Genomic DNA, 12,453 nt, shown 5'->3' on the forward strand with positions numbered 1-12,453 from the left:
AAAAAAAAAAAATCAACGTGAAGCACGAGCGAATTCATCCCGTCCTTGCGCATGATGGGCAGAGGCGTGAGAGGCTTCACCTGGTCCAGATGATTTGTGGGTACGAAGTTATTGCGCTAAGGTTAATATCAGAGAGGGGAAAAAAAAAAAAAAATCACTTTATACAACATACAACCTGGCGGGGTGAGAACCGATTCATTTTATTACAGCGCTTGAAATATTTTGGGGTGTTTTTGTCTGGAGAGCCTGTTGTGAGAGGCTTGTGGTTGCATGAGGCCACGTTTGTTGTTCTTTTTAATTTCTCCCCATCCCTCTGTTGCCATGAGACCCAGAAACTTAAAAGCCTAAATATGTCGAGCGAGTTTAACCCTGATGTGACGGGAATTTTGAAAGCAGATTAAAAATAACCAGAAATTTATGTTTAGCAGGAAAATAAATTTTTTTAATTTTTTTTTTTTAATTTTTTTTTTTTTTTCATGGTGGGCTGATGCTGCAGCCCCAAACGTGCCTGGCTGGGGTCATCCCCGGGGGGAAGCGTGGCTGGTTCGCCTCAACCCTGGTCCCTGGCTGGGGTCTGTGAAGGGAAGGGACCAGGGAAGTGAGGATTGACCCCGGCATCTCCCTTTTGGTGGCCTTGGCCGCTGTCCCCGGCGATGGTGACGCTTCGGGAGCCGCGGTGGAGGGTGGCAGCCCTGTGCTCCCCTCCGCCTGCCCAACCTTCTTAGTCAGGAATGGGAAATACTTCCCTAAAGCTTGCAAAAATGCACTAAGGCTCTTAGCGATCTGGCTAAGCTGCATCTACTTAGTTGATTTCTCACTGCTTTTATTTATAACCTTTGGTCCGTGCTGGAGGATTTTTAATTTTTTTTTTTTTCCTTTTTTTCTCATTCTTCCCCTCGAACGGGGCACATTAATGGGTTGGAAGTGGGGTTAGGAGAAGTGGACGGGTCTGGGCATCCCTGCTCTGCTCCCACCAGTGCCACTCATTCGCTCTCCATCACTTAATTTCCACAGAATCGGGTTATCTCTCTGATTTCTACAACGTTATCAATGATTTATGGGGCTAATGGGCAGGAGAAAAGGCTCTTTCTCTGGCCCAAGCACTTTTCTCTATTAAACAAAATTCTATACTGGGTGTTTAAACCGGTGTGCAGCCAGTGAACAGCCGTGGATGAAAGCAGAGTTTATACAGATGAAAAACATATAAAATAATTTAAATATAAAATATTTAATATTAAAATAAGAAATAATTCTGTAAGGATGCTCCAAAGCAATACAGAGCAGCGTCTGGCAGCTGATTTTTGTTATTTTTAGGCAGGGATTCTGCCTGTGCTGGAGCTCTCCCACTTGGTCCCTGGGGTTGAGAGAGCTGGGGTTAAGGTCACGGGGAAGCAGTGTGTGGGGTTTCTCTGCATTTCATCCAAGCATCTTCCCTCCACGCAGCTCCCACTGGTGATGGGTCCCTCCCGGCTCGGCCATGGCGATGCGCTCGGGGCAGCTCGGCTCCCCTCCGGGTCTCAGGGTGCTGCTGGGTTCGGTTTTGGCTTTTAGGTGCTTTGATAGAGCAGCCGCTGCCCTGGGGAGGGGGCGAGCCCTGGAGAACACGGTTCCACAGAAGTCAAATGGGGGGAAAAAAAAAAAAATAAATTTTTTTTTACTTAGATTTACAGCTTTTGGTCCTGCCTTGTAATTCTTGAAAGCTTGGGCTTGGCCGGGTTGCCGCCGAGACCGCAGCAGGACGCTGGCTGGCACCCTGCTCGGCAGGGACAAGGGACGGCGACAGTGCAAGAGCTTTCCCCTATTTCAAATCCCCCCGGAGCAGATTCCAGCTCCTCTCGCTCCCCGCAGGGCTGGAGACCCGCTGGGGCATCTCCACAGGGCTCAGTTTTGGAAACCAGCTCAGTTACAGGGATGCCGAGAGTTTTCCAGCTGACTTCCCTCTTCTTCCTTCCCCTTTTCTGCCAGAAACGTGGCTGTAATCTCCCTGTTCTGGTGTAATCCAGCCAGGGGAGGACAGGGCTGACATTTAACGTGTTCCCATCCTCTTTTCTTTCTCTCCCTGCCAGGGAGGAGCGTTCACCCACATTCACCCTACATGATGCTCTGCTCATTTTCTGGCTGGCAAATCGCGGGTCTCTGGCCCTGGTGAAAGTTCGCGGGGAATTTCCTGGTAAGTGGATTTTTTTATTATTATTATTTTTTTTTAAAGGCTTTCCATAAGCTCTTAAACTGGGCAGTCTCTAGCATCAGGCGGGCTGAGTGTCCCTATAGCGAATGCTCTGGTGCGGGACCACAGTGACCACATTATGGGGAAAAAGAGAGGCCAAAAGCTCCGTGGTTGCCAGAACCTTCCTCATCATCCGCTCGGCCCGAAGTCTCAAACAACTGTGGGTTTTGTTCTGTGTTTAATTTCTCTTATCGCAGGTTTGTTAACCTCAAACCCCATGAGAAGTGTCTTTCCCAACCTCAGGAAGAAAGGACTCCTTTTGGGGTTCTTTGGAGTTTTTTGGGCTCTTAAATGGAAAAAGGATAATAAAGGTGTTTCTGTTGCTTTTGTTTTTAACTCAGATCTGCTCACTATAACGTGAACCCAGGAGCGGGGGCTATATGGGAAAAAAATCCCACCTCCAAAAGCCATGAGAGCCTGGCCACGAAGGAGCTGCCAGCAGGACCTGTCTTGTGGGACCCTCAGCAGAAGCCCCTCGCCATGGCTGATCCTGCATGCGCCACCCTCCTCCTCCTCTTCCTTCTCCTGCCAGCAGACCCTGGCCTGGAACACAACGTAGATTGAGATTTGCACCAGCATCCATCCAGGCTGCTCAGGGCTGCCGGCCAGCACGCGCCTTCAGCGTGGGGACACCAGCTCGGCTTTGGGGACGGATGGGGTGGAGAGGACACCGGGACGTCCCCGTCCCGCCACTGCGCATCGCCCTGGGGGCAGCTCGATGGTGAGACTGGGGTGGGATGTGGGTACCGCTGCGGCACGGCGCGGGGATGCTGCATCCACCAAGGGGTGGGGACAGCAGGTAGAGCCCGCGCCGGTGGGCAGCTGGCCTGAGGCGGAGGTGATGGGCAGGGGGAGAGGGGCTGGGAAGGGACAGTGCGTTTATTAACAAGGCGCAGCTGAAGCGGGTCCTTTGCCAGTGGTCAAGTCTGAATCACAAACTCCGCATTGTTTCCGAGTGGGTTCAGCACATTTCCCTTCTCCCCCTCCCTTCCCCTTTCCTCTCCTCTCGCCCTCGCACAAAGATGTCATTGTGCCGGGGACTTGGTGATGGCAGCGTTGAAAAAAAAAAAAAAAAAAAGAGAGAAAAGAAAGAAGTGGGGAGGGGGGGGACCCAACAAGGTGAAGAGGTTTAAATCAGCTTAGCCCAAATGCCAATTAAAAACCAAAGAGGATTAGGCTTGTGATCAGCAGAATAGACAGTCATTGTACCCGGACGAGGGGGTTCCCCCCCCAGGCCCGACGCAGTCCTGCCGCAGGTCTCGCTGCCATCGTCACCGCTCTCCTCTCGCGGTGGGATGGAGCGGTACAAGGGCTGCCCTTGACCTCCAGAGCCAGGCTGCCTGGGGCATGGGACAGCGAAAACCCCACGGGTTTCCGGTGCAAAGACCTTTTTCTTGCATTTTTTAAGTGTGAGCAACGACTCTTGCCTTGGCTTGAGATCAGCTGAGCAAGGAGAGGTCTTGTTCTCTCTGCCAAGGGGAAGGTCTTCCCTAAACAGGCTCCTGGTCTGAGGGTGTCCCTCGGCCGTGACCTGGCGGGGGGCCCTCGAGTGAGGTCCTGGCCTTGTGTCGGGACAGATGTTGCCTCAACCTCGATGTGCGGCCCCACTCCAGCATGCCCAGGCTGCCTCAGATCTCTCACTGCCCGTGGGACCAGGCTGGGGCCCCACCAGTCAGACCCTGCTCCCGAAGCAGCCAGCACACCCCCTTTGGTCCCGGGGTGGCAGCAGAGCAATGCCAGGAGCATGGCACGGGCTGTTCCCCGGCCAGTGGACACCCAGAGGAGACTTTGTGCTTCTCTGCACCATGGCCTGGAGATGACATCGTGGTGCTCTCTGTCCGATTCAGTCCTCCTCTGCCATCCACTAGCTCGCTGCTCCCATGGTTTCAGGTCTAATGTAGCCAGAAACCGCGGTCCTTGTAGCCTGCTCACCTGCGGGAGAGGAACCTGGGGTGGGTCTGGGTGCTTGCTTGGACATCTACCCATGCTCGGGCTCCCAGTGGTCACCCAGCTCTCCCAGTACACCAGTAAATGGGTAAAACCCCAGGAACAGAGCGATGCTCTGTGGCTGCCGTTAACGGGGCTCAGGGTCTTAGGTAGAAAGTGTAATTATACGCTAACCTTAAGGCTTTTTTGGAAAGGAAAGGTGCCACGTGTAGGGAGGAGCCAGGCCAAGAGGGGAGACGTTTAAGGGACATCAGCAACAAATTGTGGTGGTGCTGCAGCGCCTCCGTGTCTGGGTCCGGGTGGGTTCAGCCTGAGCCACCTTCTCTTTTAGCCTGATGTTGCCTGGTTGGTTGTGGGTGTGAAGGGACCTCCTGCACGTCTGTCCCGCTTCTTCTGGGAGTCTCTGTGGGGTGAACCCTCCCTGCTCGGTGGATCCCGCTGTCCTGTTTTGCATGGGAACGCAGGGATGGCAGCGATGGAGCCTGGTCCGGCCCCAGCCATCGCCGGGCAAAACCTTGTGGGACAAGCTGAACTGAGTCGTTGCTGCCATCGGCTCTAGATGCAAAATGTTCCCGGCCTTGAGCCACAGAGAGGAAAAAGGAGCAAAAGGGCCTTTTCTCTGAAGAACAGAAGAAGGAGGAAACGTCCCACCTCCAGCCCAGGAGCCGTTTCTCCCCGATCCTGGGCACCATCAGCGTTGCTGAGGGACCACGGTCACGGTGCGACGGACAACTCCAGTGCCCGGGTGCTGGATGCTCAGGCAGCATTTTGGGCAGAAAACAGGGATGCTGTGGCACGAAGGAGATGCGTTTTAGGGGACAGGAAAAAGGTGAGGGGGCTGGTAGGTGCAATGCCACCACCTCTCCCTTGTGCCACCACCGTCCCCATGCCCAGGGATGCCCACCAGCACCCCGCAAGCACTCGGGCTGTGGGAGCAGAGAAGAGGGCAGCATCCGTCCCCTTTTTGTCGCCGCCGTGTAATTTATGATATGAGAGAGGGCCATTGTCTGGACCCATCCTGTATTTTTCCGAGGGCTTTGCCTCTCTTCCCAGACCCCCGCTGTGCTCCTGCTACTGTACCGTTGCTATGGGACGTGCTCCCCGCGCCGCGGCTATGCGGGGCAGTGCCGGGGAGGGCTGCCCGCCGCGGCCGGACCCATCTGGAGCCCCGAGCCCTGCTGCCGGCAGCCCAGTCGCTCGGCGGCCCCGCTGACGTGCCGAGGGCCTGGGAATGGGGCTTTCGGCCCCTCCAAGTTCACGGCCACCGGAGGCATTCAGCTGCCGGAGTGGGGGGGCAGCGGGATCTGGGGCATTTGGCTCCATTCTCCCTTCCCTTTCAGTGCCGGCAGTGTCCTCGGCGCATACAGATCCCCCGTCCCTTTCTCCTCCTGACAAGTGCGCACATAAATAAATTACCCCACCGGGCGAGTGTGGAACAATCTGTCCCCTAAATTCTATTCATCGCCAGACAGGACCCATTATTCCCCCGATTAAAGCCGCTGGAGTAGCTTGCAAGGGTTACAGTTACTCTGTCAAACTGTAAATAAGACACTAAAAATAAAGGGCGCTGGCGAGAGAAGGGGGAAAGGGAAGCCAGACTAATGCCTGCTGCTAGGGAAACCGAATGAATCCCTAATGACGCCTGTGTACAAACTGCAAATAATGAAGGAAAAGTGACAAACAGACCTCGGCCGGGCTGCGGCGGGGTCCTCGCTCCGCGGCGGCGCTGGGGATCTGCTCGCCCCTTCCTCTGGAGAGAGTCAGCAGGGAGCGGGACCCCCTTCCCGCAGCCCTCCGAGAAGAGCATCTAAGCCCTTGTTGCTTAACTTATGGAAAGGTTTAGGTCTTGGGGATGTGTTTATTTTCCAGGCACAGAAGTCTGCTCCAGCCTGCATCCCTTTTTGAGGTCGTACAGGGAAACCCTCTGTCACCTGTGGCCTCAGGGCAGCGAGCGAAGAAGCAGCCCCCAAAAACTTTAGTTTGTGCTCTGTTGCTGGGAGCAGTGCAGGGGCCTCTGATGTAGGACAGAGCTAGAACCAGGCTGGAGTTTAAGTCTGCCTGCCCAGAGCCTGTCCTGCAGCAGCAGTAGGTTATTGGAGACCCAGAGCTCAGACCTGGGTCTGCTCCTTGGTGCTGCCTGTGCCCATGATAGATTGCAGGGAGGAACATCTCCAGGCCTGGAGAGCTTTGTTATCTTTGGATAAAATCCAATTCCTTTTTTGCTGCTCTTCTACCAGCCAACAAAGACGGGGATGTTCACCTCGCAGTGGATCCTTCTTTTCCTCCTTCTGTACCTTAGAGCTGAAGAGGCAAAGCAAAAAATTCTTTGTGATGGGCTCATCTTGGGTTTTTCTCAGTTCCGGAGGGGCTGAGCTGTGCGAGTTTGATTTCAGGTCCAGCTCGATCTATTCCCATCACCTGCAAGGGGCTAAATGCTGGAATGCTCCCTGTGTTGCTCAGGGAAATATTATTTTGATTCATATTATGCAAGCGTGCAAAAGATTCCGCAAAGAGAGCTCGGAGCTGGCCCTCTCCGGGCGGATGCTCCCTCTCTAAAGGAGAACCCCAAGGGGGGGGGGGCATGCAGTACTGGGGACACAGCAGATGTGTCACTGGGCTGGAAACTGAGCTCTCATCCCCCGGGTCTGTGCGGATGCCACACTGCACATCCATCCTCCTGCACAGCCCAGCAGTGCTGGGGTGATTCTGGGACTTTAATCTGAAAAAAAAACCCGAAACAAAACAGCAAGGAAGGGCATAACCCAGAGCAGGGGAGCAATGAGGTGCCAAGCCCTGCCCTGCGGCGTGGGTGCTGCTGAGCTTGGCACTCGCCCCTTCTCCCACCCGCAGCAAAATCGCGAGGGTCCTTGCGCGGGTCGAGAGGTTTTTAGAGCTGTGCTCTGGTTTGGTGCTTTCACAAAGCTCAGACATCTTAAAAGGGATTTTTCAGGATGGCTGAACTAGCGTGGAGCCCAGTTGCATTTCCCAGTCAGGTCAAACCTGGGTTTAGCAGATTTCTTCCCTTTCCGTCTTAGGGAAAAAAAAATAAAAATACCCTTTTCACCCCCAGTTCCTGGCTGTGAAGCCTCATGACTCCACAGCAGCATTCCTGGGACGTTCCCGACGCGGGGTGGTATGTGCAGAATTTCAAACAGTGGCACATAGCTCCACATCTCCCCTGCGCTCCCCCAGCTGCACTCAGTCATCTGGGAGAAACTCCAGGAATTATTGTTACTCCTAGTAGTAGTGATGTCTGGGTAGCACCCGTAGACCCGGGTAGGTGTGTGTAGGTGGTGATGAAGGAAGATATGTGCTCCTGTCTCCCCCTCCGCCTCCAAAATTTACCAGTTGAGTTGGAAAAAGAGAGCAATTGGGAAAAAATGTCTTGTAACCAGCCAGGGTTGAGCAAGTCAAACCCAAAGTTGGGTTGTCCCGGTGCTCCCCTGTCACACAAATAGGCAGCTCGTCACGAAACCTGCTCCCTGGAGGTTGCCTTTGAGGAGTGATGGGCTTAGAGCCCCCAGTCTCATCCTGGGAGAGGGTTCTGCTCCCTTGAGCTTCACTCCCTTGCTGGGAATGGCTTTGCTTGAGGACCTGGGTCCTGGGAGCAGCTTCAGTTCCAGGATACACTCAGGAGTATTCATCTCCCCTCGAGACAACATCGAGAACAGCAAAACTTAATAAAAATTAACTTACTTGCCTGTCCCCGCCTGAATCTCTTGGCTCATGGTTTTCAAGGTTTCTCTCAACCTGTAAAAATATGCTTATTGCTATTTTTTAAAAATGAAAGCTATGATTCCCCTCCACGTTCATCACCTGGCTCCAGAAACTGGAGATTTAACGTGGTGTTTCATGAGACTGGCAGTTGTTGGCCCTCGAGCAAAGCACATCCTGACCAGCTTTGCCCTACAGCCGCCTGGAGAGACGAGGAAAATCAGACAGTCCTTGATATTAAATATCTTTATATCAGTTCTGAGAAGTTCCCGTGCCTACCTGTCACTCTTTTTTTTTCCTCAAAATGCCTGAATGTAATTTTTTTTTTTTTTTTGGTCTATCTATGGATGTAATCTAGCTGTGCCCATAAAGCACGGGCTGGCAGCTCGCTCTTCTCTTACCTGGGCATTCAGAGATTGCTCAGCAAGGCCCCAAGGAGGGCTTGTGGAGGGCGAGTTCCAGTGACACCACCGCCAGTCCCCTTTCCCTTTCCAAGGATTAGGACGGGGCAAATACCTTCACTTTGGTTTAGCTCTAAATACCGGATTCGGAAGGTGTTTGCTGGCACGGCGTGCACACATGCTTGCGATAATAGCCAGGTAGCTTGCATGGCTAAATCACTTGATTTTATTTTTTTTTAAATTTTTTTTTTCATTATAACCTCCTTTTAAAGCACGTTTAAATGCTTCCCCGCAGGCTCATGCGAGGGCTGTTAAGGGCTTCATTTGAATAAATAAGTGCATAGGTACGGGAGGAACATCACCACAACCCCCTGGAACCCCCAGCGCCAGAGATGGCATCAGAGAACTGGCAAGTGGGAGAAGGGGCTCGATGTTATATATTCCATAAAGTAGAGTAATTAAGTATTACTAGTTTTGATGACTTCAAACAGAGTGACTCCAGGAAATAAGCCCCTTCTTTATAATTAGTGGGATTTCCTCTGCATCAAACGGAGAGATTGATTCTTTAATCTGCTCACATGCTTTTGATTTGGTCTTTCAGCTGCTTGTACCAACTGCTTCTACTCCCTGCTCTTGCCGATAAAACCTTGCAAAGGAGATTTGAGGAAGGCATGACCTGAGTTGAGGTCTAGGATTTTCTTTGTGTGTGGCTGTTTTGTGTATTCTTAATTTGCCCGAGATGATGATCGCGATGATAGCAATAATAAAAAATAACAGACGCAGATTTTTTATTTTTTTTTTTTAACAACCCCATATGTTTAGGTCAAATAACTGGGGGGATGTGTGGATTTCTGTTATTGCTTTCTCTTCCCAGCACGCTCGTTAGCTCTGGTGCATGTTCTTTAAGACCCGCAAAGATCATTTTGGCTACCTGTCCGCAATAACCCTGAGCTGTCCCAAGTGGAGCTTACTGCAAAACCTTGCACAAACCTAACGTTGGGCTCTCGGCATTTTGAGGACTCGGTTAAAATACGGACGGGATTTCTGAAGGACTTGGGATGCCTGGAGGGAAGAGGCCCCTTTTCTAGAGTATTTCAAGGATTTAGGACTAAACCCAGGAACTTTGGAAGCCCAAACGTTGCTGCTTTCCAAATGAAGAGCTCAGGAGGGAGCAGGAACTTGCCCCCCTGCAAGTGCAAGAAGCTGATGGTGAGGAACCAGCTTCTCCCTGGGCGTCTTCGCGGGGCTGGTGGCACCGTGTCAGTCGTAGGGGAAATGTAGTCTGGGGTCTGTGCCGGTCCCAGGCACAGCCTGAACCTGCTCTGTGCTACCCCCAACCTCCAAAACAGCCCAGATCTTGAGTCATCCCAGGAAACAGCCCCTGGGTTGGATTTCTTTCTTGGGTGTGAGGTTCTTCTGGGACCTCTGAGGAGGGGGAAAAAGGGGGAAATCTGGGACTACGTTGTCTCCCATCCACCTTTTGGTCTTGTTGGAAACGTGCAACACGAGCAAGAGAGAGGCTCAGGGTGTTGCACCTCAACTGAATCCCTTTGGGTGAAACCCAGAGGACGACGGCTCTGCAGGGGGGCTTTGAGGTAGCTGTAGGGCAGGAACTGGTACCCCAACCCCAACCCCTCTGTTCTGGGGCCAGCATCCTCCTCGGCGTGCGTCTCGCACGCAAACGGGGTGGGGAGGGCAAGCACGGGGCTGTGTCCACTGCGATTTGGGGGTCACAAGCCTGCCGGGAGGAGCTGTGGGAAGGGGGTCGTCCCTGAGCTCACCTGGAGCCAGGATCAGGCCCGGGGCGTGGGGGATAACTGGCGAGGAGCTGGTTTAGTATGCCCCTCGCAAGCCTCGCCTCGTCTGGAGCGGTGTCGAACACAGATCGTATAATTAGAGACCCGGTGAATACGTAACTGTACAATTATGCAAATAGTGATCAAAATCACTGTTTTCAGCAGAAATGCCTGAAGATCAAGACAGAAGCTTCATGCAACCTTAATTTAATCTGGTCCTGCAGGAGTGGGGAGGTCTGATGGATGACCCAACCTCGCGCCTGCCTGTGTTTTTAGCGAGGCTGGGGTGGGAGGCGGGGGAGAGGAGCGCCGGAGCATGCTAAGCGAGGGCTCCGCGCGGCCAGCGAGAGGGAAAAACGGCACCGGGATCATGTTCGCATGTTGGCAAACCGGGAAAAAAAGAGCAGAAATGGAAGTGCTGATGTTTACAGCGATTCTCTTTTTCTTTTGATTTCAGGTGAATAACACAAGGCTGGAAGGAAAAAGAAGAAGAAAAAAAAAATAGAAGAAAAATAGAAAGGAAAAAGTCTCCAAACCCAGAAAATCTGTGTTAATTGCTTATGAATGTCTCTGTCTAAAAAATTATCGAATTGATGTTGTCGTGCTTTTTTTTGACAGCCTGTCTGTTACATTTTTTTTAAAATATTCATGCACCGAAATCTAATTACTACGCAAATTTAATGATAATGAAATGAAGGCACTTTAGCAGAAAGCACAGGGCCTTGTTAATGTTTTCTCAGCCTCTGTCTTGTTCATATTTTTAAATATTTTTTTTTTACAACTGCCTTTCTTGCATATAAAAAAATAAGAGGATTGCTGAAAATAAAACTTGAATTGCTGAAAATGTTTGTGGTGGCTCTGTTTATAATGAGGGGGAATTTGCAAGGTGATTAAAGGTGTTTTGCAAAAATCAAATGAGCCTAACCTAATCAGATAAGGCAGATGAAATATTATTATTAGAGAGGTAACATTAAGAGCGTGCCTGGAGGCTTTAACGCAGATGAAGACCCTGGTGCACTGGCTGAGGTCTGTGTGCAGGGGTGAAAACGCCCTTGGCATCCTCTGGACTTCTCCAGCCCCTCTTCCCAAGGCATAGTCTTGTCCGCACCCTCCTTAAACCAGGCCTGGCCGGAGTGTGTGCACGTGGTGGATGGAGTGTGGTTGCGGTTCATGGAGAATGCGCGTGATGGTTGGAGCACACACGTGATGGTTGGAGCACACGCGTGATGGTTGGAGCACACACGTGATGGTTGGAGCACACACGTGATGGTTGGAGCTTGCACATGATGGTTGGAGCACATGTGTGTGATGGTTGGGGCACACACATGATGGCTGGAGCCCACACACGCTGGTTGGAGCACACACATGATGGTTGGAGCTTGCACATGAGGGTTGGAGCACACACATGGTGGTTGGAGCACACACATGTGTGATGGTTGGGGCACCCACATGATGGTTGGAGCCCACGTGTGTGATGGTTGGAGCACACACATGATAGTTGGAGCTTGCACATGATGGATGGAGCCAACCTGTGTGATGGTTGGGGCACACACATGATGGCTGGAGCCCACACACGCTGGTTGGAGCACACACATGATGGTTGGAGCTTGCACATGAGGGTTGGAGCACACACATGGTGGTTGGAGCACACACATGTGTGATGGTTGGGGCACAAATGTGATGGTTGGAGCCCACACGCGAAGGTTGGAGCCCACATGCGAAGGTTGGAGCCCACACGCGAAGGTTGGAGCCCACACGTGGTGGTTGGGTCACACATGCGACGGTCAGAACATGCACCGGGCTCCCCCCACTCCAGCCCCACCTGCTCCAGGTCCCTCCTGCACCCCAGCTGGGTGGCGGACACAAGCTGTGGGGTGGCGCCGGGCTGGGCTTGAGGAGACGGCACCCGAGAGCTGCGAGCAGGCAGGGCAGGGGCCAGGCCAGGCTCCCGGGGCTGGTGCTCCGTCTAAAGGAGGGTACGGAAGGGCTTTGGCTCCTCTCTCCTTCCAGCTCTGCCCTCGCCGCCGGCCGTGGTGCGTCTCCATGCTGGCGCTGGTCCTCCTGTGCCCAGCTCTCACGCTGACCTCTGTTATTTTTATGTCATTAAGGGTCCGGCTGTTCTCTTGTTGAGGATGACGTCAGGGGTTCTGCTGAGGGTGCTGGAGGGACCCTGATCATCTTCGCAGGGGCTGTTCTTCTGGAAAACCTCCGTGAAATTGCTTTGGCAGTGGCTGGAGCGCCCTAGTGAGGGTGGTGGAGGTGGAGGGGGCAGCACTGCCGGCCTTGCTGCCTGAAAGTGGCTGGAGAATGGGACCCCCGACGTGGGGTGACTGGAGGCTAAGCCAGCACCCTGGGTCCCGTGCCCCCC

The 12,453-nt window shown here is 52.8% G+C and overlaps 1 long non-coding RNA gene across 3 annotated transcripts in view; it reads left to right on the forward strand.

Annotated features, from left to right (window-relative positions):
* The window catches only part of LOC113488679, an 11,155-nt gene extending 582 nt beyond the window's left edge, over positions 1–10,573 (forward strand). The window contains exons 2-4 of one of the 3 annotated variants that reach the window (XR_003399961.1): positions 2,067–2,170; positions 2,569–2,948; positions 10,543–10,573. This is a non-coding gene — a long non-coding RNA (uncharacterized LOC113488679). Of the gene's footprint in view, positions 1–2,066; positions 2,171–2,568 lie in introns of all 3 variants that reach the window. The other 2 variants (XR_003399962.1, XR_003399960.1) reach the window with 2 other exon arrangements.
* Positions 10,574–12,453: the final 1,880 nt, after the last annotated feature.

The sequence above is a fragment of the Athene cunicularia genome (genome assembly GCF_003259725.1).
Source record: "Athene cunicularia isolate RWA chromosome 25 unlocalized genomic scaffold, athCun1 chr25_part1, whole genome shotgun sequence".
NCBI lineage: Eukaryota > Metazoa > Chordata > Aves > Strigiformes > Strigidae > Athene > Athene cunicularia.